The following is a 12,775-nucleotide window of genomic DNA, read 5'->3' as shown; positions in this document are numbered from 1 at the left end:
CAAAAGTAGGTTGCTTCACAGTCAGACTCTGCCTAGCCTCAATGACAAGGGCTAAAAAAGATACTTTAAGCTCTTTTTTTGATATTGAGGCTGCATATTCTGGCTCCACAAAGATATTACAGTTAAACAACAGATGATACCAGTGGTGAATATAACTAAGCCTGGGGATACGGGAGCAGTAATCCAGCTTCATACAATCTCTTATAATAGATTGTGTAAATAGGGTTTTGTTTTTCGACCATATTGAATGCCATAGTAGCAGGGGGCGTAGGGCGGCTAGGTCAGTGATGTAATTAATTCCCACTTCCTGATGTATTAGTTCTGTGGAAGCTGATATTGGTACACACAGCAAGCGTTTAAGGAACATATTTTCATCTTGCTGAAGTGATTTTCCACTACGATAACCCCTCACTCCAGCCCCATATAACGCAGAGGATACACACCTAGCATTATAAATGTCCATCATATCTTTTATTCTTCAGTCCCATAACTTAGTAGAAAATCTGAATATACTGTTAACAGTCCTAGTCATTTTAAAATGTTTATTTTCATGTTCGTGGGACCATTTCCCATCCCCTGCAAATGTTATACCAAGATAACAAAACATTTTAACTGATTGCACTTTGGTATTATCTGTATAAAAACTCCTAGTTGACTTAGCTTTCTTCCCGCATGTCATAATAAAAGACTTAGTCTTATTAATTAAAAGTTTTCTCCCGTTAATAAATATAGCAAAATGATCAATAAGTCGCTCGAGGCCAATTTGTGTACGTGGTAATAAAACAGCATCATCTGCATATAACAAAATTGGAACTACTTTCCCATCTGTTAATGGGGCATCCACAGGAATTTCTTTTAATGTTGCATCGACTTGATTAATAAATAAGGAAAATAAAAGAGGGGCCAGAACGCAACCCTGACGGATGCCTCTTTTCACATTAAAAAAGGGAGTACATTCACCAGCAGGCCCATATCGCACTTTACAGGATAACCTCTCATATAATCTAGCCGAAAACTATACAATTTCCTTAGGGGCACCAGAATCGAGCAGTGTGGACCACAAAATAGAGTGGTCTACAAGATCAAAAGCACTACTCAAGTCTGCAAAACATAAAAACAGGTTCCCCTTTTCCACAGATGTATATTTATTAATGGGATGGTCAAGATTAACGCACTGCTCCAGTGTTCCTAAACCCTTTCTGAACCCATATTGGGCTTGTAATAAAATATCATTTCTGAAGCCCAAGTTTCTAGCCTTTGTAATAAAATCCGGCTCATGATTTTAATAGTTGAGTCCAGCAAAGAAATTGAGCGATAGTTACATGCCTCAGATTTTGAACTTTTTAAAAAGGGGAATAATAATTGATTAGCCTAGGATAACGGGAGATAACCTTTTGCGGCAGCATTAAAAAACCTTAATAAGATCGGGACCCACAAATTCGTTTCACTTTTGCATAGGTCCACCGACACTCCATCAGGACACGGCGCTTTAACTCCTTTGCTGCTTACTAGCCCTTCATACACTTCATCTAAATTTATTAGTAGGGGTAGTATTGGCAGGTGGAGTCATTGCTCAGTACAAAATCTATAACCAACCTATCTGGATTAAAAATAGTTGTAAAATGTTCGATCCAGGCATTACATGTTACATATGAAGTTAATTCAGGTACACAATCATTTTTTTTAAAAGGGGATATTTACAGTCTCCCAAAAATTTACTATTATTTGTGTCTGCTTCTAGGCTAAGTTTGTTCAAAGCTTCTGTTTGGAGTTCTCTTTTCCGTACCGCCAACGTTACTTTATAATTATAACGTTGTGCTTGGATATGTATGGTATCTCGTGGCTTAATACAGAGTGCCTGTTTCAGGTTATGTAAGGCTTGTGAGCAGTTTTTGTCAAACCATCCGCAATTAACCTGCTTAGTTACCCTATTACTTTTGGTTAGTAGACCTTCTACAGTTTTGCTTATCTTATAGAAACAGGAAAGCAATTTATGGGGATGAGCCTCAATACTTAAAGAATAATCTATTTGTTTTCTACATTTTCTTACCACATCCCTTTGTATCCTCTGGGGATCAATGCCAGCCCATTTGATCCTCATACCATTAGTTCTTATGTGGTATATAAATAAATAATACCGGATCTATTTTTGAATGAATGAATGAATAACAGATAGCTCAATAAAATAAGAGTCAAGATTCGAGGTAGTAGGAGTTTCTGCAGGTTTATTACAGCATAAGGACAGGATCAGGACAACCTGCATAGGAACAGAGGTGACAGGGCCCAGCAGGACAACTGGGGCCCAGCAGCTGCCGGGGCTTGATCTGGGATGAGCGCGCTGACTTTTAATAACAATACATCAACTTATATACATAGCGCAAACACATAGCATTACATTGCAGTAGGCGTAGCAGTGGGTGGAGCAGAAGGCGTGACGCGTAGCAGTCGCGAAAGATAACAGTAAAAAGAGGTGTAACTGGGAGTATACTTAGGCATGTGATGAAAACGTAACAGAATATGTCATGAATGGGCGGAAACATAGGAGGGGGCTACCTAAGGAGCCGGGACCTCTAACCTAATGGTGCGCGAAAACTGGCAATGACGTGTTACTAGGAGAAGCTGGGGGCTACGAACTCTGTGCTAGGAGCAGAGACTAGAGTCTGGAGGGTCGGAGCGACATGTACCTAAACCCTATCTGGTATCTGATGTTTAGAGAACATGTTGATATAAACTAGAAGTCATGAGGGGAAAAGCTAACTTGATTCTAAGACTGGACCATGCATTATTCTACATGTAGTGCGTGATGAAGAATATTAAATGACCATTAATACAGTATTTCTCTAACATGGAGACGAGAAGGCTAGACAATGACGGAAACTATTGATGCAGTTCAGTAGCTTAGGAATGCAGAGAAGGAGGACTGAACTGATAACTGGAACTATAACATACTTTTGGCAGACTCAGAGGCAGAGCCAAGCTGCACCGGGCACTGCGAGGCAGGAAGTAAGTGAAGGGTCGAGGATACAGGTGGGGGCTGTATCGCTCCTCAGCGAGGTTTTCAGGAGACAGGAGCTGAATCCAGGGTCCGGGCCCTTTTGAGGCCTGGAAACGGGGACTTTATAATGGAATAACGTGCACACTAAGAAACGTGGCAACGTAACTTTACATAGGCCTGATATTCGTAGTATTCACGAGGACTGGAAACTAGCATACTAAAGGTGGACACAACTGGAATTGCGTCGTTAATCGGACATAGGGAATAACATATGCATATTGGTCATGCACACATAACATATGATGGATGAGGCGTAGGGACACAGAACATGGCAAAATTTACTTTTCCACATTCCCTCCTTGTCACTACGTTTTCATCAGGAAACATCAATATTCATGATACCGTCTATCATTTCATACAGTACCATTTGCTCGTCTCGAATTGTCTTGGAACGGGATTTAGAACGGGGCTTGGGACTAGGAATACAAGAGGTAGCACACATGCTGCAAATCGTAGGGCCACATTGTATACAGAGGCAGCAGCTAAATATGATCGCTACTGCAATACCTAGAAAGGACAGGACTTTCCATCCCCAGGCGGAAATTATATTCCAGAACCAACCTGACCATGTCCAGGTGCCTGGATCTTGATGTAACAGATGGGCAATTTTATGGAGTCTGGTTATAGCTGAATAAACAGACGGCGCGTTATTTGGAATGAAAATGCAGCAACTAGATCCGATGACTCTACAGGCCCCGCCCCTATCGGCCAGTATGACGTCAAGGACGAGACGATTTTGCAAAACGACAAATCTCATAGCAGATTGTTCTTCGGTTAAGTTACCTAGAGCAGAGGCAGTCTCATTAACTACAGCTTCAAGGGTTCTTGTTAACCTACGGATCAGTTTACTATTCTGGACAGGTCCCACAAAGAAGAAGAAACCTTTATTGAAATCTGTATACTGTTCTAGAGTAGTTTCAGTATAATCGACAATTGGGGACTCCCTTCTATGTCTAATGTGTACTAGATGTGTGTTTCTGTGATAATCAGATGGGGCTAGGAAAACAGGTGGCAGTAGGAAAGCAATGTAACAGGTTCCCTCCCAATCGAGGGGCAGACGGACATATGCAGTTTGACCACAAACAAAATAAGAATGACGTGAAGCTTTGAAAACAGATAACTACGGACACATAATTCACCTTTGACTGGTAATACTGAAATAGCAGGTAAGTCTGGAGTAGTATCAGACTGAACATTCAGGACCATGAAATTCGACGAATAATTACCTAAATTATATACTTCATTTTCTAGATCTAAACCTGTTCTGTGGGGGAAACCTTGCTTGTCTGGAAAACATGTACTGTTAAGAAAAGACATATCTGTTGAGGATGACGTTAGCGTGGACCATGCTCCACACGAACCATTGTGTGAGAATGGATAAGGAAAGAGTGGCAGAACTCCCTTCGATGTCTGGAAAGGGGGGAGTCGACCACACACCCAACAATTAGTGGCATTGCTGGTCTGGTGTGAATAATGTAACATACGGATAAATGTGTTGTTGCGCATAGCGAGGCGGTAAGAATATTCGTGAGGAGGCAGATCACTAAACGTGTGCTCTACTGTAGCATTAGCAGACATATTTACATGAGGAACTGGAAAACACAGATAGAACGCATAGCTGGTGCAGGAAATCAAAATGCTGATGAATAATACGAAACTCAGAAAAACGATACATTGAATTGAACTTCGACTGACTCTCTCACTATGGGGGTCTATTTTATACATATCAGAAACAGTCTAACCGTTTCACCTAGGGGAGGACTTATACAATCAAACTGACTGACTTATTTTACTAGACCTGAGCTTTAACTTATACTCCTGCTGCGGAGTTTTCTCTAACAAGGGAGGGGTTGTAGTAATGTCTTGTGCGGGACAGTCCTTTAAAACAATGTTTTGGCAGTCCTTAAGATCTTGGGAATCCTTGGAAATGTTTTTAGAAACGGGTTTCAATCCATTGAAAAGTTTAACATGAGAAAGGTGGATCCATCCTTTTCTGCCTTCCAACTTGACGGCAGTACGGGTGGTCAAGAGGACCTGACGTGGCTCCTTCCAACGTGGTTCCAGCGGACTTGATCTGTCAAAATTTCTGATCATCACCAAGGAGCCTGGAACGATTTCATGCGGTGCCACCTCGGTATTGTCTGGAAAGGCGGCAGCAACCTGTGAACGACATGAGTTGAGGGCAGACATCAAGGAAGCTAGGTAATCTGTCAGCATATTACATGAAACATCAGTAATACTTCGGGGTCTAGGAGTACCCCACATGTTAGGGGGGCGGCCGAATACGACCTCATACGGGGACAGACCTGATCTGGAATGTGCGACCATGCGCATATAAAACAAAGCGACTGGCAGAGCTACTAGCCAGTCCACACCTTTTTCTTTACAGACTTTGGCAATGCGGATTTTCAGAGTCTGATTATGTCTCTCGACCAGACCGGCTGCTTCAGGATGGCGTACACAATGGAACTTCCACTGGTACCCTAACAAAAGGGAAACGTGCTTCATTAACTCTGAGGAGAATGGCTGACCGTTATCAGAATATACGACTCTAGGGAGTCCGTATCTAGGGAAAAATTCACGAACCAACTGCTTGGCAGTGGTCGCGGCTGTGTAATCTGGGACTGGATATGCTTCTGTCCACCTGGACAAAGCGCATACAACTACAAGGACATACTTGAAACCTCGACATCGCTCCATCTGAATATAATCCATCTGGAGGACCTCAAAAGGGTGGTCAGGGGGCTGGAAACCACCTTGTTCCACCGGGACACTTTTACCTGGATTGAACTGACAACATATCATACAGGTACGGACTTTCTGCTTGGCTGCAGCTCGTAAATGCTTGTTGAACCAAATGTTCTGGATACTGTCTAACATAGCTTTTTCTTCTAAATGTGCTGGACTATGTGCGGTATTAATAATGACTTGAACCATAGAATCGGGGAGAAACCATGTGGCTCTACCCTTCGTTAACCATCCTTGATCTGTCTGGACCCCTCCTTGTTCATACCATTTCTTGATTTCATCGGGAGTAGCATGTAACTGGATATCTATGACATCTTGTGTAGGGTCCTTAACTGTCATGCATGTAGTCGGTTCTGGAGTATGTGTCAGGTTAACTGGAATGTCTGGAGTCTGTGCTGTAAGCTTGGCTGTGCGGTCTGCTAGATCGTTGCCTTGGGAAATAATGTCTGTAACTTTCGTATGTGCTTTGCATTTCATGATAGCAATGGATGTCGGTAAATGTATGGCATCTAACAGGGCTTGAATAAGGAGACCATGCTGAATCTTGGTTCCATGAGAAGTCATGAAACCTCTCTCCTGCCAGAGCACTCCGAAGTCGTGTACAACTCCGAATGCGTAACGTGAATCTGTGTAAACATTAACTTTCAGGTTCTTGGCGTGTATACAGGCTTGTGTCAGAGCAACTAGCTCTGCTGCTTGAGCAGACAGGGTGTAAATACGGTGTGTTTCAATAACTTCAGTGTCAGTAGTCACTGCATACGCGGCGACTAGTTCTCCTGTACTAGTTCTCATACATGAACCATCCACATAAAGTGTCAGGTCGGGATCTGGTAACGGAATGTCTGTCAGGTCTTGTCTTGGCTTAGTCGTAATGTTAACTACTTCCACACAGTCATGTGGATCAGGGTTCAAACTGACTGATGGTAACAGTGTAGCAGGATTCAGGACGTTGCAGCGTCTAATTTCTATGTGTGGCTGGAACAGTGTCAATTCATAACCTGTTAAACGTGCAATTGTCAAGTGCTGAGTTTGTGTTCGGTTTAAAAGAACTTCTACTGAATGTGGGACTTGTACGGTCAGGAAATGCCCTAAAACTATGGAATCACTTTGTCTGATAGCTAGTGCTGTGGCTGCAACTGACTTGAGGCACGCAGGCAACGCCTGGGCGACTGGATCTAATGTGCTCGAAAAATAAGCACAGGGCTTGTATTGTCCTGCTTGATCTTGTGTGAGAACAGATAATGCTGTACCTTCACGTTCAGTAACGAAAAGTGTAAAAGGCTTACTGTAGTTCGGTGTAGCTAGAACTGGAGCTTGACATAGGGCTTTCTTTAACTCGTTGAAACTAAGTGTATGGTCAGATGTCCAAGGGAGGACAGTCGATACGGCTGCCTCCTGTGTCGTTAACTGTATCAGTGGCTTGGCTAGAAATGCATACTGGGGAATCCATTGTCTACAATAAGAAGTAAGGCCGATAAAAGCACGTACCTCCTTCTGGGTTCTGGGCTGGGGAAGACTCGCTATTAACTGGATACGGTCTGGTGTCAACTGCCTACCCCTCTTGGACAGCAAGTGTCCTAAGTATACCACTTGCTGGACACAGAATTGAAGCTTCGAAGGTGACACCTTGTGCCCCATCTCGGCTAGGAAATACAGAACTGTCAGTGACGCTTGCTCGCAGTCACGTTCAGAACGGGCTGTGATCAGTAGATCATCGACATACTGGAGCAGGGCAGTGTCAGTTGGCATGTGAATATTGTCTAGTTGTCTCTTGAGTGCTTGACTGTAAATACTAGGGCTTTCTGTGAAACCTTGAGGAGCGCGTGTGAACATATAGCTCCTTCCGTTTAAACAAAATCCGAAAAGAAACTGGCTGTCTGGATGAATTGGAACACTAAAAAATGCATTCTTGAGGTCTATGACAGTGAAGAACATGGCTTCGGAATCAATGGCTGTTAACAGGGAAGAGATGTCTGGGACAACTGGGTACTGAGGAATAATACATTTATTAAGCTCTCGTAAATCAATCACTAATCGATATACTGGGGGTGCATTCGGATCAGTACGTTTCATGACTGGAATGATCGGAGAATTACATACATTGGAGTCAGTTTCTACAACTACTCCTTGAGCCATGAGCTCGTCAATAATTTTGGATAAGGCTGCTACAGCCTCAGGTGGCAATCTGTACTGTCTGATTCGTGGTAACACTACACCTGGTTTGAGAGTCACACGATGGGGTGTGATTTGCATGTAACCTACATCAGTTGGACCTTGCGCCCATAAGTGCTGTGGAACATTAGACAATCTTGAATCAAAATCTCGTAATACATAGTGACCCTTAAAGTCACGTAGGAACAGACGTATTCCCTCTGGGGAGCAGCAAATAACTGCACCTAATTCTTTCAGTGTCTTAATGCCTAATAGATTTTCTGGACATGACTTAGTAAGTAACAGATCGGTAGTACGGGACAATGGACCTACTTCTAGAGTGACTGGCTTTGATATCTCATTAACTATTGGCTTTCCTGAAAATCCAAGGGAAACATTTCTTGAGCCTGAGAGCGGAGCCCCTGGAACTTCGGCATGACTAATTGTGGTCCTACTTGCCCCTGTATCGATCAAAAACTTTCTGTCTTTCCCTAATACTTGACTATGAACATAGGGACCTTCTTGATCTACAGGTATCTCGATGAGAGGCAAGCCTACCTCCCTCTCTAGGCTGTTTCATGAATATGGCTGGTACTCTGGATACTCAGACTGCGCATACTGGTACATCTGCGATGTGACATGCTGTGTGGCAGCAATAGGCTGCGGTGCGGAAACTGTCTGTTGTGCATTCTGTGACTGAGGAATCTGTGAAACTTGTTCTTGTCTAGGCGGACGTGGTCTTTCTTTAGTCTTACCAGTAGCTATATTATGTTTCAGAACTGCACACTCGTTTATAAAATGACCTGGCTGTTTACAATAATTGCAGTTCCCTTTAACGGGAGCTGCAGGATGACTGGCTTGATTCGGACCCCTCTTCTGACTGTCTTGAGGAACAGATTGTGCAACTAGCACTTTCATTTTCGTGTCTTTCATACGTTTTCTCTCGTGTTCTTGCTCTTCCCTGATTCTATTCTGGTGATACTGAAGCATCTGGAGCATCTGGGACGGGGTATTAGCTTGCCAGGTGCTTTCGACTTTCAAAACTCGATTTTTAATTTGTGGACTTGAATTCTCGACTAATTTAGTAACGAAAAGGTGAGGGTATGACTCACTACTTGTCTTGAGACCACTGTTGATACTGAAACATTTTTCAAATCTAGAATAAAAATCACTAATATCTTCATCTTGTTTCTGTTTACAGGCTGAGATTGCATCCCAGTCTTCTTTTCTCGTTGTCAATAATCTGGGTAAAACTTGAATCAGTAATTCTGGTAATTCTTTACATTTATCTCCAAGACCGGTACCTGGTACTCGTGCCTTGTCTTCAGCTTCTAGAGCTGTCCAATCGATCTTTTTCTCTCCCACCTCCCATTCTTTTTCCTTTAGCTTTTCATACACCCCTGCGGGTAACAGGACCTTTAACATTTTAATGATGTCTGGGTAAGTGTATTCTCCCATACGGAGCATGTCTTTTAATTCTCTATGGAACCCTGCTGGATCTTTGTCATGACAGGGAATTAATTTCTTCATTTCAAGAAGTTCCATTTTTGAAATCGGAGTGTATACAAACACTCGTTGCATTACGCCACCCGCCCCTTGGACTGGGTGGACTTCTCGTAACGGATTCTGTCTGTCTATGTAGAATAATTTACTTTCTGGGGGTGAGACATGAACAAAATGCGGGTTCAGGAACGTTCTATATTTGTGGCGCTGTTCTAGAATGACACTAATTAAATCGGTACCTAGACCTCTCCATTTATACTGGAGTAACTCGTTCAGGACATCGTGTAACGGGCCTGGATCAGAGTGTTGACCCTCATACAGAGTAATGAGGTGCTGGATCATATACATACCCACCAGTCGCTGCTCGGCTGGGGGCAGTTTCAGAAACATTTGTGCCACTATTTCGTCTGGAAAAGTGGTAGAATCAGTAATCCACCGGACTGCTGATCGGGCTAGTTCTTGTTCATGCATGGTACTTAACTCACTATAACCGATTCGTGATTTCAGAATGTGATCGGTAGCTTGAAATACTTGTTCTAGAGAACCTTGTTCTGGTGCTGGATGATGAAAAATAGACTTGTGTTCTAGGCGTAAATGGCGATCTGGACATCTAGATTTTCCTACATACGCTATTCTGGCGGGATTCTCGTCTTCCTCTTCAGGGTCAGAGATACTTTCTTTCTCGCTTACTTGGGCTGCTTTACGCTGTTCGTGTATCTTTATTATTTCTTTACGGATTTTCTTGTACATACTCTCCATGGCACCGACGGTCTTGTGCTTACCCTCGGCTATATTATCACTCCACCTTGTCAGGATTTTCATCTCGGCGGAATCTTTAGACGGGTAATCTTGTTCTCTTATTAGACAATTGATCAGGAACTTTAATATCATGAGCTGAATCTCGGCTTTCCTTTGAGACATAATCTCGCCAATACTTTCTGGATCATCCCCTGTACGGATGAAACGATATATTCTGTCTAGATCTTCTTTCATATTCGGTAAGGTGACTAGATACTCGGTCACTTTTCTTACGCGGAATGAATATAAAACCATATTATCCTCGCCTGGGACTGGATCATAGCAACATTCGGCAAGGGATTTTCTTATTTCTGCAACAGACTGATATCTAGGCGTACGCTGTGATGCTTGTGCATGTAATTCGGCTAACGTTAAACGCTTGTGTGGCGGCGGGGTTTGAGGAGGACCTCCTCCTGCGGCCCCTAAACTGGAATCATCGACGGACATTCTTCGTGGCGGAGCGGGAAGTTGAAATGGTGGCTGGACCGGGGGTACCGTAACAGGTACTCCGGTGTCTGGAGGAGCGGGAAGTGCCTGATTTACAGGGACTGGCGGAGCGCGAACAGGATTCGCATATTCTGGGACTGTGTCGTCCAAATAGGACGAAATAAAAATATCAGCTGCGGTCTGTTTGTGACGTAGCTTGGTCGGAACTAATGGTGGCGGGAAATTACTGGATGCCTCTGGGGTCGCTTTTGGCAAACCTTCGGCAAGAAGAGGATACATACCCCTAATAAGGGCATGCCTCTGTCTGTCTGACTGTTCGGCTTTGACTTGTTCACCTATCTCGATTAATTCTCTTTCTTGGGCTCGTTCCTGGGATTCTCTACTTAACTCCGACTTTCTGACTTCCTTTTCGGTTCTTCTATGCGCTTCTTTACGCCATAACTCGATGGCATCTTTCTGTGACTGTCTGGCTTTCTTTTTCCATAATGCTTCCTCTACTCGCATGATACATTCGGCATCCCATGTACCCGATACGGGCCATCTATACTTTTCGTCTAACTGTTTGGTATACTCTACCCATAAATCTTGATACAATATGGCGCTTATGCCATGTTTCTGATACATAAAATGACCTGGACTGTCCCTCGGCGGAACAGGAACTGCTTCTTCTAATAAACCCTTTCTAGTTTTTAACTGACGTAACTTGGAAAATATAGGCATGACTGAACTGTAATCTGGACACAATACAATACACAATGAAAACACGAAATCACATCGCACTCATACCACAACAGTAAAATACATAAAGAACATTATAAATAACAGTTCGAACAGAATATTACCTGAAATACTGAGAACAGAAACAGAACAGAATTTCTCGAGAACGGAACAGAATGGAATTACTGGATGCACTGCTGTAACAGTACGACATTTACCGGTCTCATAAAGAGACACGTCAGAACCCGCATCCACCGAAGTGGACACTTCGTTTGTGAGTCTGGGCACCACCAACCCACGGACCAGGAGTCAATTTAGATTGGTCCTGTCTAGATACTACCCCAGCAATGGTACTCACCGGGCAGCACGGAACGGAAGGCCTTGGACTGGACCGGACTGCTACGACGACGGACTTCGGACTTCGGACTTCAGTTACGGGTGGGCCTCCGGATACCTCGGACCTTGGACTCTCGGCTTGGGCTCTGGTCGGGACTCGCCGCGTTCCTCCACCGTCTCGTTTGGATGCTGGACCGCCTCCTCCGTCTCCTCCGTGGGCCTGAGGGATACTTGAAGCAGAAATATCTGCACGTGGCCGGTATGGTTCCGTCACGGCTGCAGAGGGTCAGGGGGTCGGCGTGGCTTCACCGACGCGTGGGGAAAGGGCAAGTCCCTATTCGGGCGCCATTATGTGGTATATAAATAAATAATACCGGATCTATTTTTGAATGAATGAATGAATAACAGATAGCTCAATAAAATAAGAGTCAAGATTCGAGGTAGTAGGAGTTTCTGCAGGTTTATTACAGCATAAGGACAGGATCAGGACAACCTGCATAGGAACAGAGGTGACAGGGCCCAGCAGGACAACTGGGGCCCAGCAGCTGCCGGGGCTTGATCTGGGATGAGCGCGCTGACTTTTAATAACAATACATCAACTTATATACATAGCGCAAACACATAGCATTACATTGCAGTAGGCGTAGCAGTGGGTGGAGCAGAAGGCGTGACGCGTAGCAGTCGCGAAAGATAACAGTAAAAAGAGGTGTAACTGGGAGTATACTTAGGCATGTGATGAAAACGTAACAGAATATGTCATGAATGGGCGGAAACATAGGAGGGGGCTACCTAAGGAGCCGGGACCTCTAACCTAATGGTGCGCGAAAACTGGCAATGACGTGTTACTAGGAGAAGCTGGGGGCTACGAACTCTGTGCTAGGAGCAGAGACTAGAGTCTGGAGGGTCGGAGCGACATGTACCTAAACCCTATCTGGTATCTGATGTTTAGAGAACATGTTGATATAAACTAGAAGTCATGAGGGGAAAAGCTAACTTGATTCTAAGACTGGACCATGCATT

This window comes from Lissotriton helveticus, chromosome 4_1, assembly GCF_964261635.1.
Source record: "Lissotriton helveticus chromosome 4_1, aLisHel1.1, whole genome shotgun sequence".
In the NCBI taxonomy this organism is placed as follows: Eukaryota; Metazoa; Chordata; class Amphibia; order Caudata; family Salamandridae; genus Lissotriton; species Lissotriton helveticus.
The sequence above is the reverse complement of the archived record's forward strand: the minus strand, read 5'-3'. Positions refer to the sequence as shown.